This window comes from Odontesthes bonariensis, chromosome 2 (genome assembly GCF_027942865.1).
Source record: "Odontesthes bonariensis isolate fOdoBon6 chromosome 2, fOdoBon6.hap1, whole genome shotgun sequence".
NCBI classification, from domain to species: domain Eukaryota; kingdom Metazoa; phylum Chordata; class Actinopteri; order Atheriniformes; family Atherinopsidae; genus Odontesthes; species Odontesthes bonariensis.
Genome location: NC_134507.1, coordinates 32,501,999 through 32,521,512, shown reverse-complemented (window position 1 = coordinate 32,521,512; position 19,514 = coordinate 32,501,999). Strand labels below are relative to the sequence as shown.

Below are 19,514 nucleotides of genomic sequence, written 5' to 3'. Positions count from 1 at the left end.
AGCAAGACCTTGAAACGGGACACGAAAATCTTATTTCACTCCTTGGCGATAGTTATCTTTTCATGTGATGACTGTATCTGCCACACAGAAGTTCCTCGTTAGTATAATGGACAGTAACTCTGCCTGACACGCGGAAGATCGGGGATCGATTCCCTGACGGGGAGAGCTCTGTCTTTTATCAGCTGCCTGCCACCAAGTGATGATTGTTTTGATACTCTCACCCATCTTCGGCCTAAATATCAATAGCCCCCTTCAATTAGCCTAACATGAGGCCAGGTTGCTTCGGTCAAAAGCCCTTTCCCATTTACTGTGGTGTTGAGTGCAAACCAAAACCTTATAATCAATAATGTGCCTTTTGCTAATGATTCTGTCCTGCCCAAAGCACTGTAGAAGGTTGTGACAACACAGCTAGTTGAGCTGTGGTCAGAAGATTCTCATGCAACAAGTCCCTTGGCTGTTGTTTTACAGGGCTCCTGAGGCAAACAAATAGTCGGCATAGCATTTGGAAGCGAGAACTCTTTGGAGGTAAAGCGGCCGTAATAATCTTTAAACTAGATGATGCAGTGCCAAAATAGCAATACGGCATGGTATTGCTAAGCAAGGAGTAAACTTGGGTTGCCTTGCCAGTGAAAATAGTTCTCCAGGAGAAGTCTGCAATGTCAGAAGTGGGATTTGAACCCATGCCTCCAGGGGAGGCACACATCATTGTACAAGTGCAAAATCTTTCTGACCCTTATTTGATCCCATACTGCAGGAGCATGAAACAGCTGTGCTTTGTAAGGGAAAGAGAAGCCAGAGAAGCAGCGAGGAAGCTGCTAAAAGGTGTCAAAGCGTGTCGTTGTAGCGCGCGTGCAGTGTGTGTGTGTGTGGAAGAGCAGAAAGAGTGTAAAAAGACTGAGTCCCGCTGTATTACTCAGGCTGCACTACAGCATCTACTCACATGCACGATCCCACTACTGAGCGGCAAGGGGGCTTTGCCCTGCTCCGTTTCCCACCTGGGCCGTTGCCCCCCTCCTTAGACAACCTGGTGTTCCCGGGCTACCCCAGGCGCACCATATCCATACCCAACTTAGTGCGGACACCCGATGGACATAGTCCTCTGCAGCTCAGAACTCCTGAGTTCAAGCGATCCACCAGCCTCAGCCTCCCGGTAGCTTGGATTACAGGCGCGCGCCCCCGCTCCCGGCGACAGCTGCTCTTATTCAAGCAGGTTTTGGGCTTTTTGATCCTGACGTCATCAGCGAGCTAATTTGCTGTCGAAGAACGAAATAAAGCATCTTTTAAATGTTAAAGGCTGATCAGTGATGAAACATTTTGACAAAATATGACTGACTGATCAAGTTTGACGTTTGATATCGATGAAACATTTTTCTTTGGTGCTCCGTAAAACCTCAATTTCTGATCAGCTTCAGAGGAGTTTCTCATTTCTGCTTCTTTAACACTGACAGATCAGCTCACCAAACATTTAAAAAGGAATGCCTCTAAATGTCCTCTATCAGGTGTCTCCTTTTTCTACAGTTTTATTTCAGATGTTACACACATTAGCCTGTTCTCAGTCATGTAGAGAAGCAGTTCTCTTCTCATGGGAATCATCTTTATCACATTGAAACACGCTGTTTAAATACACAGATAGGAGCATTTTCAGTGCCAAATATTCAAAGTTTGCTTTGTTAAAGGAGACATATTTTACCTCTTTAAACAAGTTAGAATTGGTCTATGGGCTATACAAAACATGTTCATGAAGTTCTTTGCACAAAATCACTCTCACATAAAGAGATTTCACCAGCTCTATTCTTGCCATTTTCAGTCTCTCCCAAATTGAGCCGTTTAAAGGGCTCTGTCACTTTTATGCAAATAAGCTGTGAATTAAGGGTTCATTTGTTATCAGTGCAGAGCTTCTGCAGTCTCCAGCCTGACTCACCTGTGGTGCGTTTCTGGAGACCCAGGTGTCCAGCAGCAGCTCCAGTCTCTGCCGGTGATACCTCCCGGTGGTTTTCACAGCCACGAACAGGTCAGCCTGTGTGAGCTGCTCACCGCTCTCCTCTCCCGGGCCAGCCGCCTGAAATAAGTTGAGAAAACATCCGCGCTCCCTGCAGCCGGCAGCTCCTTCTGGTGTCCGCCAGTGAGCAGAGCATCCCGGCCACCAGCCGACAGGTGACCGCGGCGACAGCAGCGCGAGGTCCCGCTGAGCTGAAGGCGAGCCTCGGTCCCCCGGCAGGCTTCCACATGTTCACTGCGTGGATGGGTTCACCACTTCGCTCATGGACAGAAAAGAAGTGTTTTCTCAACAGCGGGACCTCGCGCTGCTGTCGCCTTAAGATGTTATTATTTACGTCAACATGGTGCCATAACTGTTTACAGCAGTGCTTCAGGAGTGCTGGACTTCTAAAACAGTCTGTACTTGTAGGCACTTCATCTCATGGCTTTAGTTATTCTTGAGGTACAGAAGATTAAACTGAGACTTAATCCGATGTTTTCACATATAGAGATAATTTGAATAACATCATGCCCTGTTTTATGCAGAGATCACATGAATTTCGGAAATAAATCACAAAAACCACTTCCTGAGGTGGATCCAGTTCCTGCTCTTTATTCCTTCATCAGTGTTATGAACCATGTGGCGCTGTGGCTTAGTTGGTCAAAGTGCCTGGTGAGTAAACAGGAGATCCTGGGTTCAAATCCCAACAGTGCCTGTGGTCCTTCAGAGCTAACTATGACTCCGCATATAAAACAGCTTATTATCAGGGTTCTACTAAATGCATCTCACTGGTCCACTTAATAAAAGTGCATATAAATAGCCCACAGCTTTTAAAGTGTCATTTATGCCTATTTTATGCTTTCGGAGTGTAATTTTACTCCGTTAACATAACAAGTCAATTGGTTAGGGTCAGGGGCGTCAGCTGACCCAATACTATACAGGGGCACAACAGGGGCACAGAAATATGATGGATGCAAAAATTTTTTTGCAGTTATTTCTTTGGAGGAGGTCGTACAGCCGTTCTTGCCCACATTGGTTTCTAAGCCTGGTTTTCACAATCTTGAGCTTTGAGAAGGACCTCTCAACTTAAGGAGGCAGCTAAATTAGCTGTCTCCTTAAGTTGAGAGGTTTTGTGCTTTATTTCCATCCTTCATCTTGCTTAATAAAACGAAATGTCATCAGCTGCCTGTAACTTAGTTTGGTAGCCTACCACAAAACAACCTGAGCCATGTAAAACGTTTACTGCAAGCTGGCTGTCGGTGTTTTTTTTGCTACCTAAACAGTAGCTGGCTGTCAGATTATTTGTGGTCACTAAACGTCCTAAACTCGACATTAGATTCGAGAGAAGTTGATTGTGATCATGTCTTGTAGCCTAGGCACTGTGTACACATTTCAAGCTCACCTTTCCAGGCAGTCAGGGCAGTCGCTCTACTCCCACAGTGTCTCTGCCGCCCGGTCGGGTGCACGCTTGTTTTTTGTTTTTTTCTAGTGAAGCGTGCTGCTTGCCCTCCGCAACGCCCGCGCCCCTCCCTTTTGCCTAAATCTCCAGGTGTCTGGTGAATCTGAATGATTGACTCTGAAGACTTTATTTTTGGAAACTTCAATCAAAATGACGAATTATACAGAAAATCATGTTGAAATATGAAATCATATTTGCCTATATTATTTTTTTCTCCTGTGCACGTCACTGATACCGGGGCACCTCAGATCTACAGGGGGGCACGTGCCCCCGTGAAAAGGGTCTCGCGACGCCGATGGTTAGGGTACAGTACGGTGGAGGTTCTCCTCCTGTCACACTACATAACATCAAAATGAACGTACAAACCGTGAAATAGTCAGAGTTAGAGTAAAAGCTGAGGGCAGGACGTCATTTCCTCAAAATACGAAGTGTAAAATAATAAGTAAAAGCATATAAAAGCCTTGTAAAAACAGGGTAAATGACTTGGCGTGTAATAAGTACACCGCTTCATGAGATCAGGCTGTGACTGGTGAAAGTGCCCTCCTCATGAACACCAGGATCTGAGTTGAAAACCCAACAATATCTGCAAGATACGATGAAGTTTTGAATCAATTGGAGGCCCTTCTACTCATGGCTTTAACTTTTCTTGAGGTACAGAATCACAAAAACCACTTCCTGAGGTGGATCCAGTTCCTGCTCTTTATTCTTTCATCAGTTGTCCAAACCATGTGGTGCTGTGGCTTAGTTGGTCAAAGGACCTGTCTAGTAAACAGGAGATCCTGGGTTCAAATCCCAGCAGTGCCTTAAGATGTTATTATTTACATCAACATGGTGCCATAACTGTTTACAGCAGTGCTTCAGGAGTGCTGGACTTCCAAAACAGTCTGTACTTGGAGGCACTTCATCTCATGGCTTAAACTATTCTTGAGGAACAGAAGATTGAACTGGGACTAAATCCAATGTTTTCACATTTACAGATTATTTGAATGACATCAAGCTCTGTTTTATGCAGAGATCACGTGAATTTGGGAAATAAATCACAAAAACCACTTTGCTACTTTTTGGCTCGTTGGTCTAGGGGTTTGATTCTCGCTTTGGGTGCGAGAGGTCCCGGGTTCAAATCCTGGACGAGCCCTTCCCTGGTCTACTGGCCTTGTGTCTCTGCTTTGCTGTGAAATCAGAGAATGATTGAGTCAATGACTATAACATTGAATGCATTTGGAATCAAAGCCATAAATAGGGAAATACAGCTCAACCCTCCGCCACTCATTCTGAAGTTGCTTCAAGTCCTTCTTAAATGAATTTCTTATCTGGAATTTGAAAGACAGATCCACGCATAAATACCTGTATCATGTAAGCACACCCTCTGCAGTATTATCTAAAGCAGTTTTGGTATTTGTTCTATAAATCCAGATTGAAACACTTTCAAGTCAATGGTAGAGAAATGGAGATATAGACCTGTTCTGTCTTAAAGTTGGGCTTCTTGATAAAATGTGATGTGAATTGGTGGAACCTGGCGGTGAGTATTGACTCATTGGTCTCAGGAGTTTTTGTGGGCTGTTCAGTGTATGTGCCTAATAACTTCACTCATGTTGAGTGAAGGGAGAGCCAACTCCAAACAATATAGGCTCATTGCTCTGGAAAAGTCAAAGAAGAAAGAAAGCAATCACAAATTCCCAGGATTCCATGGCTACGTCAGCTGTTCGCACGCTCTCACGAAACGCAAAAAGACCACCTTTTGGCTCGTTGGTCTAGGGGTATGATTCTTGCTTCGGGTGCGAGAGGTCCCGGGTTCGAATCCCAGACGAGCCCTCCTACTTTAAGAAACCTATACGGAAAGCCTGATGGTTAACTTTGGGTACTTTCCTTGATCTCAAATGCGTCTCTCTTTGCTGCCCCAAATTGTTAATTAAGAGTGCTGATAACAATTGCAAAAATGTCCTGTCTTACTATATTGTTTGGAGCTGTAGCAGTTGGCTCTCCCTTCACTCAACATGAGTGAAGTTATTGAGGACATAGACTGAACATCCCCAACATTAAAGCCACTGACAGTTAAGTGAACAACTCTTCTTTCTTTTACAATGCACTTTTTAGCTAGACAAACCGTTATCCCGGCTTTTACTTGGAGTTTACGTTGACCCTCCACAAGTTTACACTCACAGCAGGGATTTGTAGTGTTACAGATTCATTTACACATAGTTTTGGCAACTAATCTCCACGTTAGAAAAAGAGAAATTTGAAATAAAAAAAAGATGGAAGAAACACTGACATTGAGTGAGCTGAACTGAAAGTTGTAGGATGTTTCTATTCGATGATCGAACGTACCTTCCGAGGGTATCGTTTTGCTATCTGTGGCTCTTGTATGACGTCTAAAGTTGCAAACCCTAGCTCGTTGGGCTAGGGGTATGATTCTTGCTTTAGGTGCGAGAGGTCCAGGGTTCAAATCCCGGACGAGCCCTTTCCTGGTATTTTGGCCTTGTATCTCTGGTTTGCTTTGAAATCTACGCATGACCTAAGGCCTGAGGCCCCGTTTACACGATAGGAAGACGCAGATATTTTCCTGCGGTTTGGCCTCTCATTTACACCAAAACCCTGTTTTTATCCCAGAAAACGATTATTTCTAAAACCTCCGGCCAAAGTGGAGATTTCTGATAACGCTGGTTATGTGTTGCCGTGTCAACTGGGAGAAACGGCGTTTTAGGTTCTTAAACGTCACATTATGTGCCAGAAAATGCTTAACGTCATGCGAGCGCCTTATGTTTACAGTTTGTTTGGCTACTGATCAGGATTATCATGGATGATGTTAAAGTTCTACAAATTTTTACATTTGTGGAAACAATTCTGGCCTTATTGCATTTGCCACCCCAAACCTGCTCGCACATTTCAAAATAGAGGAGCACCACTCTTCCGTGGCCGCTCCTGCATCCAGTATCCACTGACTGTCTATATTTCCCTCTTATTGCCTTCAGTTTTGTTGTGATATTTGCTCGCGTTATCTCCTCCTTCACATGAGGAAAGTCCTCTGAGGATTTTGATTGGCTTGCAACCGTTTCTCTAAATACCCGGCTATGTGTAAATGTGGCCTAAGACTACGTGTCAACTCGTGGACAACTATGTTAGTCCATTGTTGCCAGTTAACTGCAGCCTTGCACCTTTCAGCAGCAGCTGTTACCGCTGAGCAATCAGTTCCCTCTGCACTGAGGATCATATGAAAGCAGCTCCTGCAGCTTCAGGTTAGTGTCACAGGGCTCTGAACTTTGTGTTAGTGCAGTTTGGCAGGAGCAGGTCCCAGGCAAGCTTTAATTATATTGCACCAGAATGAGGTGAGTAACTTCTAGTCTATCCCAGTGCTTCTAAGTGGTGGCACTGAACCTCTGCTGCCTTAAATGTCTGAGGCAAGCAGAACCTCATTTGGTCGCAGCATTACACTATGAATATGCAGTTAAGCTCAACAGGACTGGGCATGTTAAGGGGAGGTGGTGGTCGGACCCCACTGGTCTCTAAATGTACTCAGAACTTCATATGAGATGTCCCTGTTTCTGCAGGGTTTTGTGGATTTCTTGTGTGCTGATTGGAAGCATCGCCTGCATTCCTGCACAAAGCGGTAAGCTGATCCCAATCAAAGCTCAGCAACTAAAAGCAGTTCAAATTGACTCGGGGTGTAAATGGAAGGCTGATCTTAATTCTGTTTCCTCACCCATGTATTCAGTTTATGGACAAGCTCTATCTAAGCCAACATATCAGAAACAAACTGGAACCAGTGGTTCTGCAGCACAGCAGCATGGTGCTCAGGGAGGTCAGTCTGGAGCTCCTGGCAGCAATTACCAGTTTGAAGATGGGAGCTGGAGCCTTTCATCTGACACCAGCGGCGAGGACGAGCCAGTCTTCACTCCTGTGGCCGACGAGGATCAAGTCTACGCTTACAAATCTCGGTCCCGCTACAACAAGAAGCGTGTGCTGTTCAGCCAGTTCCGCTACACCCCAACAGAATCTGAGCCAGACCACGGCAAAACATCTCAGCACAAGGTTCAAGTTCAGAGCGGCTTCTGAGGATCTTTCTGGTGAGGCTCACTTTACTCTGCATGTGTGCTCTCTGTAGCTGCTGGTAGTTGACTGACTTTCTTTGTCTTGCAGATCTGCATATTCTAGAGGCATCGCTGCTGCTACTGCTTGAATAAATGGCTTTAACTTGAATACCTTGTTGCACCATCAAATGGCTCCTAGCTGTCTCAGGGTCATCCAGTTGTGGGTTGGAGGGGATAGTTGAGGGTCTGACAGGTTGACATGACTTAATCCTATAAATAAGGTGTTGGCATTAACTTAAGGACAGTATCTGCTCAAAGGTGAGCTTGTGAAGGTCTTGACGGCTTCAGCTTGGAATGCATTCCCAACTAAAAATGGCTGAAAAGCCAACTGCAGCTCTCTGACAGCAGTGGGTAAAGGTGTGGCCTTGAGCTCTATCAGAAGATTCCACTGCTGCATATTGTGCTGAGGGGGAAACCTTTCCACTCTGTAGCAGTCCTCACCCTACAGCTCTGGGTAAGGGCAGACCCATCAGATGCTGGGGCCATGTGAAACCTTGACAGTAGTTTCTGCAAGTCCATGACTGAGGATGGCCTCATAATATCGTCTGTGGTTGCAAAGGTCTTGTACTCTGAATGCTTGTAATGAAGCTTGTGCTATACAAATCAAAATATGTGGCAGCTACTTTTAGTGGCTTGGGAACAAAATGTATAGGCTCAATGTTGTCACTACCTGGAAGTAAGTTGGATCAGGTGGTGGGGGCAAACATCTAGTAGAGGACCCTGTTAATGACATCTTAAACACAAAGCTGAGTATTTTTATTAAATCTATACATTACCATTGAGGTTGGGTCATGGAAACTGAAAGGAGCCTCTCAGCCTCAATTGCAGAGGTGTGGCCAGAAGGTCATCATTGCCTATCAGGACAGTAGCATAGGACCTGCTCGTGAATATTAGCATGTCAGGAAAAAATTTAAGCTGAAGAAAAAGGCCTTTCGTGTTGGGTTGTTCAGGAGGTTGACCTGAAGCAGGTACCAGGTCTCCATGGAAGGGTGGCTGTCAAGCCATTCATAAGGAGGGGAAAAGGCTGCGCTATGCCAAATGACACAAGAAGTGGACTGAAAATCAGTGGCAACAAGTCTGGAGGAATGAATCCTCCCCAGAGCCCGGGGAGGGTTTGAATAAATGAATAAATCCAACAACTCTCATGGATTCTGTCCATTAGATTAGATTTTACAGATCAAACATCTATTTTGTTCTACATTTGGAAGCAAGAAGGCGAGCCAGGTGTTGGAATATATTCAGTTAAGTCGTGAGCTGTACAACCACACAGTGGACTGTGCACAAAAGCATTCACTATCCTGTCTGGAACATGAACAAACATGTCTGATTAATACTGGGCATAATGCAACAGCAAATGTTCCATCTATATGTGAGAATCAGATGTCTTACCTGGTCGTCCCTGCAGCAAGGACACTGCCTGTGGGGAATACTTGCAAATAGTCGACATATACTGACATATAATTAAAAGAAAAGCTTCTGTGGACTTGTTTCCACACTTTAAGTCACTCACATTGTAAACCTGCAGGTTGCAATTTAAATATGAACATGATAAAGTCTGGTCTTTGTTGGATTTTATGAAAGTAATTATGAGGACAGATGATTGAACTACTGTAACAAATGTTAGTTTTCAGAATTAAAACAACCTGGGCATATAAATATTCTCATTTTCATGAATAAATATGAAGTTCAGGTGTGACAGTCAACATTTTACAGTAAAAAAGACTTTCTCAGAAACTTAGACCCATATTAAAAAGGAGCATTATTCAAATAGACGCATTTTCCCTTTAAATGAGTTAAAAATGTAACTTTAACTTCAGTGTATTTTCAGTACAGTTCCACCTCACTGATGGCTGCTAAAGCCTCCACAGTAGAAACAACAGAAACAGCAGAATCAGCAGAACTAGTAGAACCAGTAGAAACAGCAGAACCAGCAGAAACAGCAGAACACCAGAACCAGCAGAAACAGCAGAAGAACCACAACACAGGCAGAAACATGAGGCAACACCAGGGAGAGAAGAGGAGAGGAACCAGGAGAGATGGATGTAGGAGGGGTGAGATGGTGGCTTTATCTGAAATAAAAATATTTATCACGTCACATTATGAATGTTTAAACTCTTTAAACTCAGCTCAGGAATCAGAGAGAGTCACCTGAGTAACCCTCACCTGTGGCAGAGATCCAGCTGGGTGGAGACTCTCCATGACTGCTGATGCTGCACCTGCAGAGGCCTTCATCAGAGCTGGTAACAGGCTGCAGGGTCATGTGACCTGTAGGCTCTGCCCTGATGAGGGAGCCATCTTTATAGAAAGCAGCTGGTGGGTCTTTGTTTGACAGCTCAGAGTGACGTCACCTCCCTCCATCACAGGGAGGACAGGACTCTGCAGGATCACTGATCCACCTCAGCACAGAGACAAACTGCAGCATTTCATCCATTTCCACACAGCTTCATCAGCACTGACTCCACAGTCTGATCTCACCAGAGACAGGGAGGCTGATGCTGTTACTGGCTGCTCCCTCTCTGGGCTCACACCAGTAAACTCCACAGTCTGATCTCACCAGAGACAGGGAGGCTGATGCTGTTACTGGCTGCTCCCTCTCTGGACTCACACCAGTAAACTCTACAGTCTGATCTCACCAGAGACAGGGAGGCTGATGCTGTTACTGGCTGCTCCCTCTCTGGGCTCACACCAGTAAACTCCACAGTCTGATCTCACCAGAGACAGGGAGGCTGATGCTGTTACTGGCTGCTCCCTCTCTGGGCTCACACCAGTAAACTCCACAGTCTGATCTCACCAGAGACAGGGAGGCTGGTGCTGTTACTGGCTGCTCCCTCTCTGGGCTCACACCAGTAAACTCCACAGTCTGATCTCAGCAGAGACAGGGAGGCTGGTGCTGTTACTGGCTGCTCCCTCTCTGGGCTCACACCAGTAAACTCCACAGTCTGATCTCACCAGAGACAGGGAGGCTGATGCTGTTACTGGCTGCTCCCTCTCTGGGCTCACACCAGTAAACTCTACAGTCTGATCTCACCAGAGACAGGGAGGCTGATGCTGTTACTGGCTGCTCCCTCTCTGGGCTCACACCAGTAAACTCCACAGTCTGATCTCACCAGAGACAGGGAGGCTGGTGCTGTTACTGGCTGCTCCCTCTCTGGGCTCACACCAGTAAACTCTACAGTCTGATCTCACCAGAGACAGGGAGGCTGGTGCTGTTACTGGCTGCTCCCTCTCTGGGCTCACACCAGTAAACTCCACAGTCTGATCTCACCAGAGACGGGGAGGCTGATGCTGTTACTGGCTGCTCCCTCTCTGGACTCACACCAGTAAACTCCACAGTCTGATCTCACCAGAGACAGGGAGGCTGATGCTGTTACTGGCTGCTCCCTCTCTGACTCACACCAGTAAATTCTACAGTCTGATCTCACCAGAGACAGAGAGGCTGATGCTGTTACTGGCTGCTCCCTCTCTGGGCTCACACCAGTAAACTCCACAGTCTGATCTCACCAGAGACGGGGAGGCTGATGCTGTTACTGGCTGCTCCCTCTCTGGGCTCACACCAGTAAACTCCACAGTCTGATCTCACCAGAGACGGGGAGGCTGATGCTGTTACTGGCTGCTCCCTCTCTGGGCTCACACCAGGAAACTCCACAGTCTGATCTCACCAGAGACAGGGAGGCTGATGCTGTTACTGGCTGCTCCCTCTCTGGGCTCACACCAGTAAACTCCACAGTCTGATCTCACCAGAGACAGGGAGGCTGGTGCTGTTACTGGCTGCTCCCTCTCTGGACTCACACCAGTAAACTCCACAGTCTGATCTCACCAGAGACAGGGAGGCTGATGCTGTTACTGGCTGCTCCCTCTCTGGGCTCACACCAGTAAACTCCACAGTCTGATCTCACCAGAGACAGGGAGGCTGATGCTGTTACTGGCTGCTCCCTCTCTGGGCTCACACCAGTAAACTCCACAGTCTGATCTCACCAGAGACAGGGAGGCTGATGCTGTTACTGGCTGCTCCCTCTCTGGGCTCACACCAGTAAACTCCACAGTCTGATCTCACCAGAGACAGGGAGGCTGATGCTGTTACTGGCTGCTCCCTCTCTGGGCTCACACCAGTAAACTCCACTGTCTGATGGCTATGTGGAGCTGATGCTACAGGAGGAACCGGCTGCTTTGCCCCGTCCTGATCCACACTGAGTCTTGGTTCCTCTGCTTGTGTTCCTCCTCAGAGTCCATCCAGCAGAGCTGTGGTCCTCCTCACAGCTCAGAGACACAGAGTCTCCTTCAGACAGCTGAGAGCTGCTGGGACTCACAGTCAGACCAGCTGTGAGCGCTGACATGAGGAGCAAAAAGCTGGATTCACTTATTCATTATTCCATCTCTTTCATATCACAGGTTCCTGCTGAAGTCACTGATAAAGAGTTCAAACATCTGAATGGTGATAAAACCTTGATCCCAGCTAACCTGGATCAGCTGTGCAGCTCAGCAGTGACGTCAGAACTGAAGAGAAATGAGACTCAGGTGGTTGCTTTGAATCAATTCAATTCAATTAATTTTTATTTATATAGCGCCAAATACAACAAATGTCATCTCAAGGCACTTAGATAGTAAGTCCAATTCAAGCCAATTGGAATTCAATTCATTGTAATCATAATTATTCATAAAATAATCCAATTCATTCATATAGAGCCAATTCAAAAGCAATTTCCTAGCTAAGGAAACCAACAGATTGCACTGAAAACTTTTTGTTTTTCGGTCCAATCTCCCGGCCTGAGCGTGCCTGAGGCGACTGTGGAGAGAAACGACTCCCTTTTAACAGGAAGAAACCTCTGGCAGAACCAGACTGCCATCCGCCTCCACCAGCTGGGGTTTGAGAAGATAGAAAGGGGATACATACAAGAATACAAAAATACATATATACAAAATACATACAATAACATGACAATACAAAAATACATACAAACAAGAATATAACAGTACATATTTACAAGAATAAAAAAAAATTTGTTGGATAATACAAAGGAATATACAAAAAAGAATACAAAAATATGTACATGCAACAATACATACTCAATTTCAAAAATATAAACAAGAATACAAAAATACAGATTCCTAACTTGTATCAGAAAAAGACAAAGTCACCTTGACCCCCTCCTTGCTCCCACTTAAATACAGAATTGATTCTAAAACTAGTTTGTATGGCTTTATGTTGGTTGACACCTGACTGTATTTCTGAACCCTTCTACCCTTACTCTAACTCCAGACCTCTTGGATCCACTGAGGAACCCCTTTAAGCTGATCCTCTGTTGAGTTTAGTTTTTAAGTGTTAGTTTTTATAAATTAGTTTTTAGTTTAAGGAAGATTGCACCTTTGCAGTGGCAGCTACAAAGCTGTGGAACAGCCTTGTACTGTCAATTAAATGTGCTTTATCCACTGACAGCTGAAACATTTTAATTGCATTTAATATTTTCATATTTTATTTCTGTTGGAAGTTATTGCCTGCTTATATATTCTTTATATTCTTATGTTTCCTTTTTGTATGTTTCTTTTTGTATGTATGTTATTTTAGTTCAATTCTTGTTTTATATATATTTTTGGAGGGGGGTTTGCTTCTTATTTTAGTCCCTTTAGTCCCTCTCATCGGATTATTTTTACTTTGTCTCATATTGTAAGGTTCAGTATCCTAAGTTTAGTTCTAAGTTGATAAACAGGGGGTACAAGGTAACTTCTCTCTCCGTAGGCCTCGATCTGTTCGAAAACAGTGATCCAAATACTATCAATAAAATTGGTAACATGAACGCTGTAGAAATCTAGACATAAAACCATAATTGCAACCAGGATGACACAAAGGATCTTCTCTCCAAATTTTGACAGGCTGAAAACAAAGAAAGTCAAATTGAAAAAATGAGTGTGAGAACTTGTTGTTTTGTTATGTTGTTGTATGAAAGACACGCACCAGCTCTCAGTCCTTGGGGCTTCTGGCTCCTACAAAGACAAAAGAAAGTTTCAGCACGCAGTTTAGGATTTGATCTTCCTCGTGGCAAAGCAGGATAGCTTGCCAGTTTAGAAAAAAATGCTAATTTACTTCCTTGCTTTGAGTGAGATGAAGGGATCAACACCACTGTCTTACTTGTGTGCTGAATACAAAGCTACAGATGGCCATCAAAATTTCTTTTATATGTTAGCACAAGGCATTAAAAACGTTGGACAGTTATCCTGATTCTATCTAAAAGTAAGAACATCTGCCTTTAAGCACCTGTTAAATTGAATTCATTCTTTAAAATAAGAAATGGTCCCACCCATGATACAGAGACATGACAAGTGAATATGCTTTAAAGATGTATATCACAAAAATAAGTGATGCAATTTCAGTGAAGTCGTCTCAACAAAAAAGCAAACGGGTATATTCCCTTAAGTACTGAACTTGATTCAGTGAAGTGAATTAATTTTCTATGTGTTGCATAATGTTGCCCATAAAGTATTTATGGTTGGATATTTACTGTTGAATCTTGTGTCTCTGGCTGCATAAAATCCATCTCCTCCATCTCTGAATCCATGTCACTCATCTGTTTCCGCAGTTCTCTGTTTTCTTTTTTGAGATCCTGCAGAAAAAAGATAAATAAATATCAGAACACCAGCAGGAGCATTCAAACACACAGATACACAATATACTGAACATTGTACATACCTCAATTACTTTATACTTCTCCTCTATCATGTTCATTTTTTGAGTCTCAGTACTTGTTAGCTGCCAGACAGAAATACATTAAGATTAACATTTTCATCAATTCAGCAAAACCTATGATGTTGGAAGTGAAGCTAAGAGACGATTCAGAGACATTATCTCTGAAACTTTAGATATGGATATTCCTACCATCTTTATTTCATTGTCTTTTTCATAGAAGATCTTCGGAATCTCCTTCATCTGGCACTATAAAACACATGAAAAGTTATTCATCTATCTGAATATGATATTGGGACAGTTTGTCCCTCGCATCACTTTAGATGAAGAAAAAGGTTACCTTTATTTCCTGCTCAGCTGTTGTTATTTGCTGCTTTTCTTCCTGAGAATATTTTGTGAGTTTTTCCAGCTGAAAGAGAAGCGCCTCGGAGTGAGAGTGGGTTTAAGAAGAGGACTCTATTAAATGAACTTAACTTAAATTATTTTATTTGGGATTATTTTCTATGTCTTGTCTGCATTTCAGACAGCTGCTTTGGCATGTATATATTTCCCTTTTTTTGTTATTTCAAAGCTTAAAGTTCATACTGTACCTCAGCAGTGAGGTGTTCTTTTTCTTCTTCCAGCCTCTGTTTCTCTTTTTCCTTTCAAAATGAAATCAAAGTAAAAAATCAGGATCTACTTTAGATAGAAACTAATTACTGGCTCCCTGCTACACGTTAGACTCATCACTTACCACTTTTCTTATCCGGATTAAATTATATCTTTGTTGTTGTTGTTCCATAAGTTCATGCTGCAGGGCTCGTTCTGCCTGCTCCTCAAACAGTTGTTTTTCTTTAGCAATTTCTTGCCGTAAGCTGAAAACAAAACCAATCATCAAGAATCCAAAAGCTATAATATATATATTTTTTTTTAGAAAAGATACTTGCAGGAATTAAATGTCATTTTTAGAGAGGTGTACAGATGCGTTAATGTAAATAAACCATTTAGATTAACAAGACTGTAAAGAAGGTCAATTCTGGACTCCACACAGACAGTCATGTGAAAATGGGTGTTACTTATCACCCAACAGACCTACAGAGAAGTTAGCCAGGTCTTAGAATTAGGTAAATAGAACATTTGATGATCTCAGACTCTACAGGCCTCAGTTCGTATGTTGAATGTTAAAAGTCTGAATAAAGCAGAAACAAATCTGAATTTATTACATCACAAACAAATGTTAGTAACCACTCAGCCAAATATGGAAGACTAAAACAATTGCCAATTACCTAAAATTAGCTCTCACAATCATGAGGAAATAGTGCTTGAGTAGTCCACTCAACACTGAACACCCTGATTAGCACTAACTGATCAAACGGAGCTACTTTTAACTGAAGCAAGCCACTTAGATGTGAAATCACAAATTCAAGCTGCAGATATTAGATCTTTAGGTTGCCTCCCAGCTTTGGACTAAGTTATCAACATTGTTAAACTGCAGAGGATTCAGTTGATATACATCAGTGTAGCGTGAGCATGTTACTGGGGAGTGAGAGACTCAGTCCAGTAACTTATGTAGTGCATCAGATTGTCCATTAGTCTCAGCTATGTCCAATAAAAGCTTGTAAACTGCTAGGTAAAGAAAGAGGTTGGTGTTGCTGGTAACCTTTAACTCTCTATCATTCAATCCACTGAGACCGCAATTATTCAGGAAACATCGGACCTTGGTGCTACTGGCTGGAAATAAAAGTAATTCAGTATAGCAACTCCAGTAAGTTCGCAAAGATGCAGTTCAGTAACAGCTGGGGTAGGAGAGTGTTCACCTGGCTTTAAATCCACCGGTCGTAAAATTGATTGTCTGAGCTGGTAATTTGCCAGGTCTGCAGAAGTGGGGCTTCACTCAGTTTTTGGTTTCCATTCAGCAAACAGCCCAAGTTCTACTAATTCTGGCCTCCAAGAAGGATGAAGTATATAGTTCCTTGTCCAATAATCATTCATGATAGAAGGCCTGATTATAATGTTATAATGTTTTGGGTGCAGTTGACCTTTTACTTTGTAATGGGAATGCTTTAAAAACCATGAACAGAAAAAGCAATAAAAAACTGTTTAAACATGTAAACTTCTATTCAGCTTGCTGACTTCAAATGGCCTATGAGCAAATAAGATAACATCAGCGAATTACAGGGCTAATATTTGTCTGGTATGCCCTGCATGCTCCATTACATTTGATTTGCTTTTAATTTTGTTGGGCCATGTAAGCACTGAAAGGTCGATGGCAATGGATCTATGGGGGTTTCTTTTCACACAAATGATCTTTTTATGTGAAAGTTAGACGAAAATGAAAAGGTTTTAATGAAGACATTGTAAAGTGGAGGATTTTTTTCAAACATTTGAGAAACATAACTTTGCATAACTTGTGTTAATTCAAGAGATTGTGACAATAATTTCCAAAACTTTCGATTTTTGGATTGCAAATTTACAAAACGGCCGAAAAAGAAACAAATAAAGGTGTTCACGCCCACTTGCCCTAAAATCTGACCCTCAGCTTGGTTGAAATGCTGTTGTGGGAGCTTAAGGAGCTGTAAATAAACAGACGCCTGCAAACCTTAATGAACTGAGGCGATGTTGCAAAGAACAGTAGGCAAAAATGCCTCTACAGTGATGAGAGAAACTGATAACGTCTCGATTACTGTTATTGGTGCTAAAGATGATTCTACAAACTAGTGTGCTAATTATTGTATTAACTACATAATGATACAGTGTAATATATCATGTGTTTTTGTTCATCTAGAGGTTGTATTCAACTACGATCTGGTAAAGACTATTATTATTTTAACATCCTGATACATAAAATTTGAGAATTGAAAGAGTGTGTACTTTCTTTCTCTGTAGGCACATACATTCACAGTCTCATCATGACTCCTAACATAAAGCAAAATGTTAAATCTAGTTGGTTTGGTATCTTACCCTTTGATTCTGTTGACCATGTCCTTATTTTCTTTCTCCAAGTCATTAATCAGATCTTCAATTATCCGTTCATGCTCATACAGCTTCTCATTTATCTCCTTCTCTTTGTAGCTGCATGTTAAAGCATGTTCAAATCTTGCTTTGATTTCTTCCATTTGTCTGCAGACACACGCCAAAAATAAGAAAGTTATTCTATCAGCTTTCTCTACCAGACATTCTCAATTTAAAACTGAGGGAAAAAAAATCATCTAGATTTGGCCCTGAGACACTTACACGCTGTCAACTTCATTCTCACAAGTTCCGGAGGTCCCCTCTCCTTTTAAGTATATTTCTTCCATCTTGCTGCCTGGTTCGTCTGAAGAGTGGTCTACTCGTGTCAGATGTGTCCTGTTCAAGTCCAACATTGATTATGTGCTTAACCAAATGGAATTCTAGTGTTCCAAAGGTGGTCCAATCCAATTATGTCACAAGTGCCTGGATTCTAGAACACACAACGATAACCTGATTCTAACCCAAACCATTAAACCTAGCTTTAATCCTCAAAAATCCTTTAACATGTGGATCCCCACAAAACATATTGGACCACAAAAGTATGGCGGACTCCTTGGTTTTGGATCTGTACAGAGACACACAAATACAGAATGTAATAAAACATTTGACCATAACAAGGACCACTGCTCACACCTGCAAAAAGATCATTCTTCAGTTTATGCTATTAGAAAAAATAAAAATCATCTGTTAATGATGCTGATACAATTACAGACGCTGCAGGACAAAATTATTTATCAAATGAATGATCATGTCACGTCTGTCTTTGCGGCCATGTGATTTATATCTCTTGATACAGTTTGGAGTGTATCATTTACACAATGCTAAAATAGTGACATCCAGCCTGCAAAGATATACAAAAATCGATCCGCTCTTGATTTCATGTTTCAACCTTTAGTTGAAAGTTTAGCAAAATCCTATCTTGTCGCTCATGTGAAACATGAGGATCTCAAATCCCACTGTCCTCTGAGCAGCTCATGTTGGACAGCTTATGGTGCTGCCCAACATTTAACTCTGGGCGTACACTGCCCTCTGTTGAAGAAAACAGGGACTTAATCTGTTGAACAAGTATAAAAGCAGCTGTGTTTAGTTCTTTTTCTGCTCCTACACCAATAATTCTGTCACACCCTTTCACTCTTTTACAATCCATTCAACAGTGTTCAACATAAACAAAACATGTTTTCTCACAATTCCATTATATATGAAATGCATCGTTTAGATGATGTGGTTGAGTAAAAAAAAAAAAATGCAACTATTCCCCCAGAGAGGCAAAGTTTAAGATAATTTTGTGGTAAATTTGAGTTTCGCACTGAAATAAAAATGTTGCATATCATTTTTTATATGTAACATATAGTTTTTTTGATGCATCACAGTCACTAAAAGGAAATTTTTCATGAGTTGTGGGTTTCAGTTTTTCTTTGTTTGTTGAGTTTACACATAAACAGAGACAAAATGGGAGACACCTCTCTGCATGCCCTCCTCTCAAGCATCCAGGATGAATATGCTCAATGTTTAAATGACATAAATATCACCTGCCAAGATGGAGCCTGCAGATACGGACACTGAATATGTGCAGACATGGTGCTGTAAACTGAGACAACTGCAAGATGTCAGCTGGTTGAGAACTAACAGAGCAAGGAGTTATTCTTGTTCTTCTACATGTGAAGTGTTATATATGATCATGTAAATAAGCTACTATTCCCAGCCCCTCAGCCAGACTGTGATGGGTTTTCCAGCATAACGTCATGACTTAGCTGCTGTACAGAAATCTGCTATATTCAGTGAAATTTAATGGACACAGGGACTTATTTCTTCGGAAAGATTATTGCTTTCTTTTAATCTCTTTTTTGGATGGGTCAGTAAAAGGACCAAGTATAAGACTACTGAACACTTGGCAGAGGCCAAGTACCTGTATCCCTGCCAAATGCAGGACTGATCCAACCACTGACAAGAAAGTACTGTAGTTTAGTTTCTTTCTCTTTATCAGCAGATTGTGCGGTACTCTGCCGCCACCTACTGTTGCGCGCTTAGTACTGCAGTCTGTGGCACAAACTACATCTTAGTTGGGCTTCCTGGTGAAATAAACAAACAAAATTGACATATCTACGCTCTTTTGTGTGTCCCTATTATACTGTAAAATAATCTCTTAGGCTTTGATTATTTGAAAGCTGCAGTTCCTGTCAGGAGGTGTCACCATGAAGTCAAACCTGGAACCACCATCTGCTTGCACTATCTTTCTTTGCTGATATTTTACCTGCGTAGAAGTAAAGGTACTGCTGTAAAATTCCAGTTCATTCAAATTCAGCACATCACATTTATGGACACCTC

General features: G+C 42.5%; 3 non-coding genes and 1 pseudogene across 3 annotated transcripts; 3 read left to right on the top strand and 1 right to left on the bottom strand.

Annotated features, from left to right (window-relative positions):
* Positions 1 to 3,952: 3,952 nt before the first annotated feature.
* Positions 3,953 to 17,476, bottom strand: LOC142387627 (uncharacterized; annotated as a pseudogene).
* Positions 4,168 to 4,241, top strand: trnat-agu (transfer RNA threonine (anticodon AGU)). The gene has a single exon. It is a non-coding gene; the product is annotated as a tRNA-Thr (tRNA).
* On the top strand, positions 4,501 to 4,572 carry trnap-ugg (transfer RNA proline (anticodon UGG)). Its single transcript has one exon. It is a non-coding gene; the product is annotated as a tRNA-Pro (tRNA).
* On the top strand, positions 5,178 to 5,249 carry trnap-cgg (transfer RNA proline (anticodon CGG)). The gene has a single exon. It is a non-coding gene; the product is annotated as a tRNA-Pro (tRNA).
* Positions 17,477 to 19,514: the final 2,038 nt, after the last annotated feature.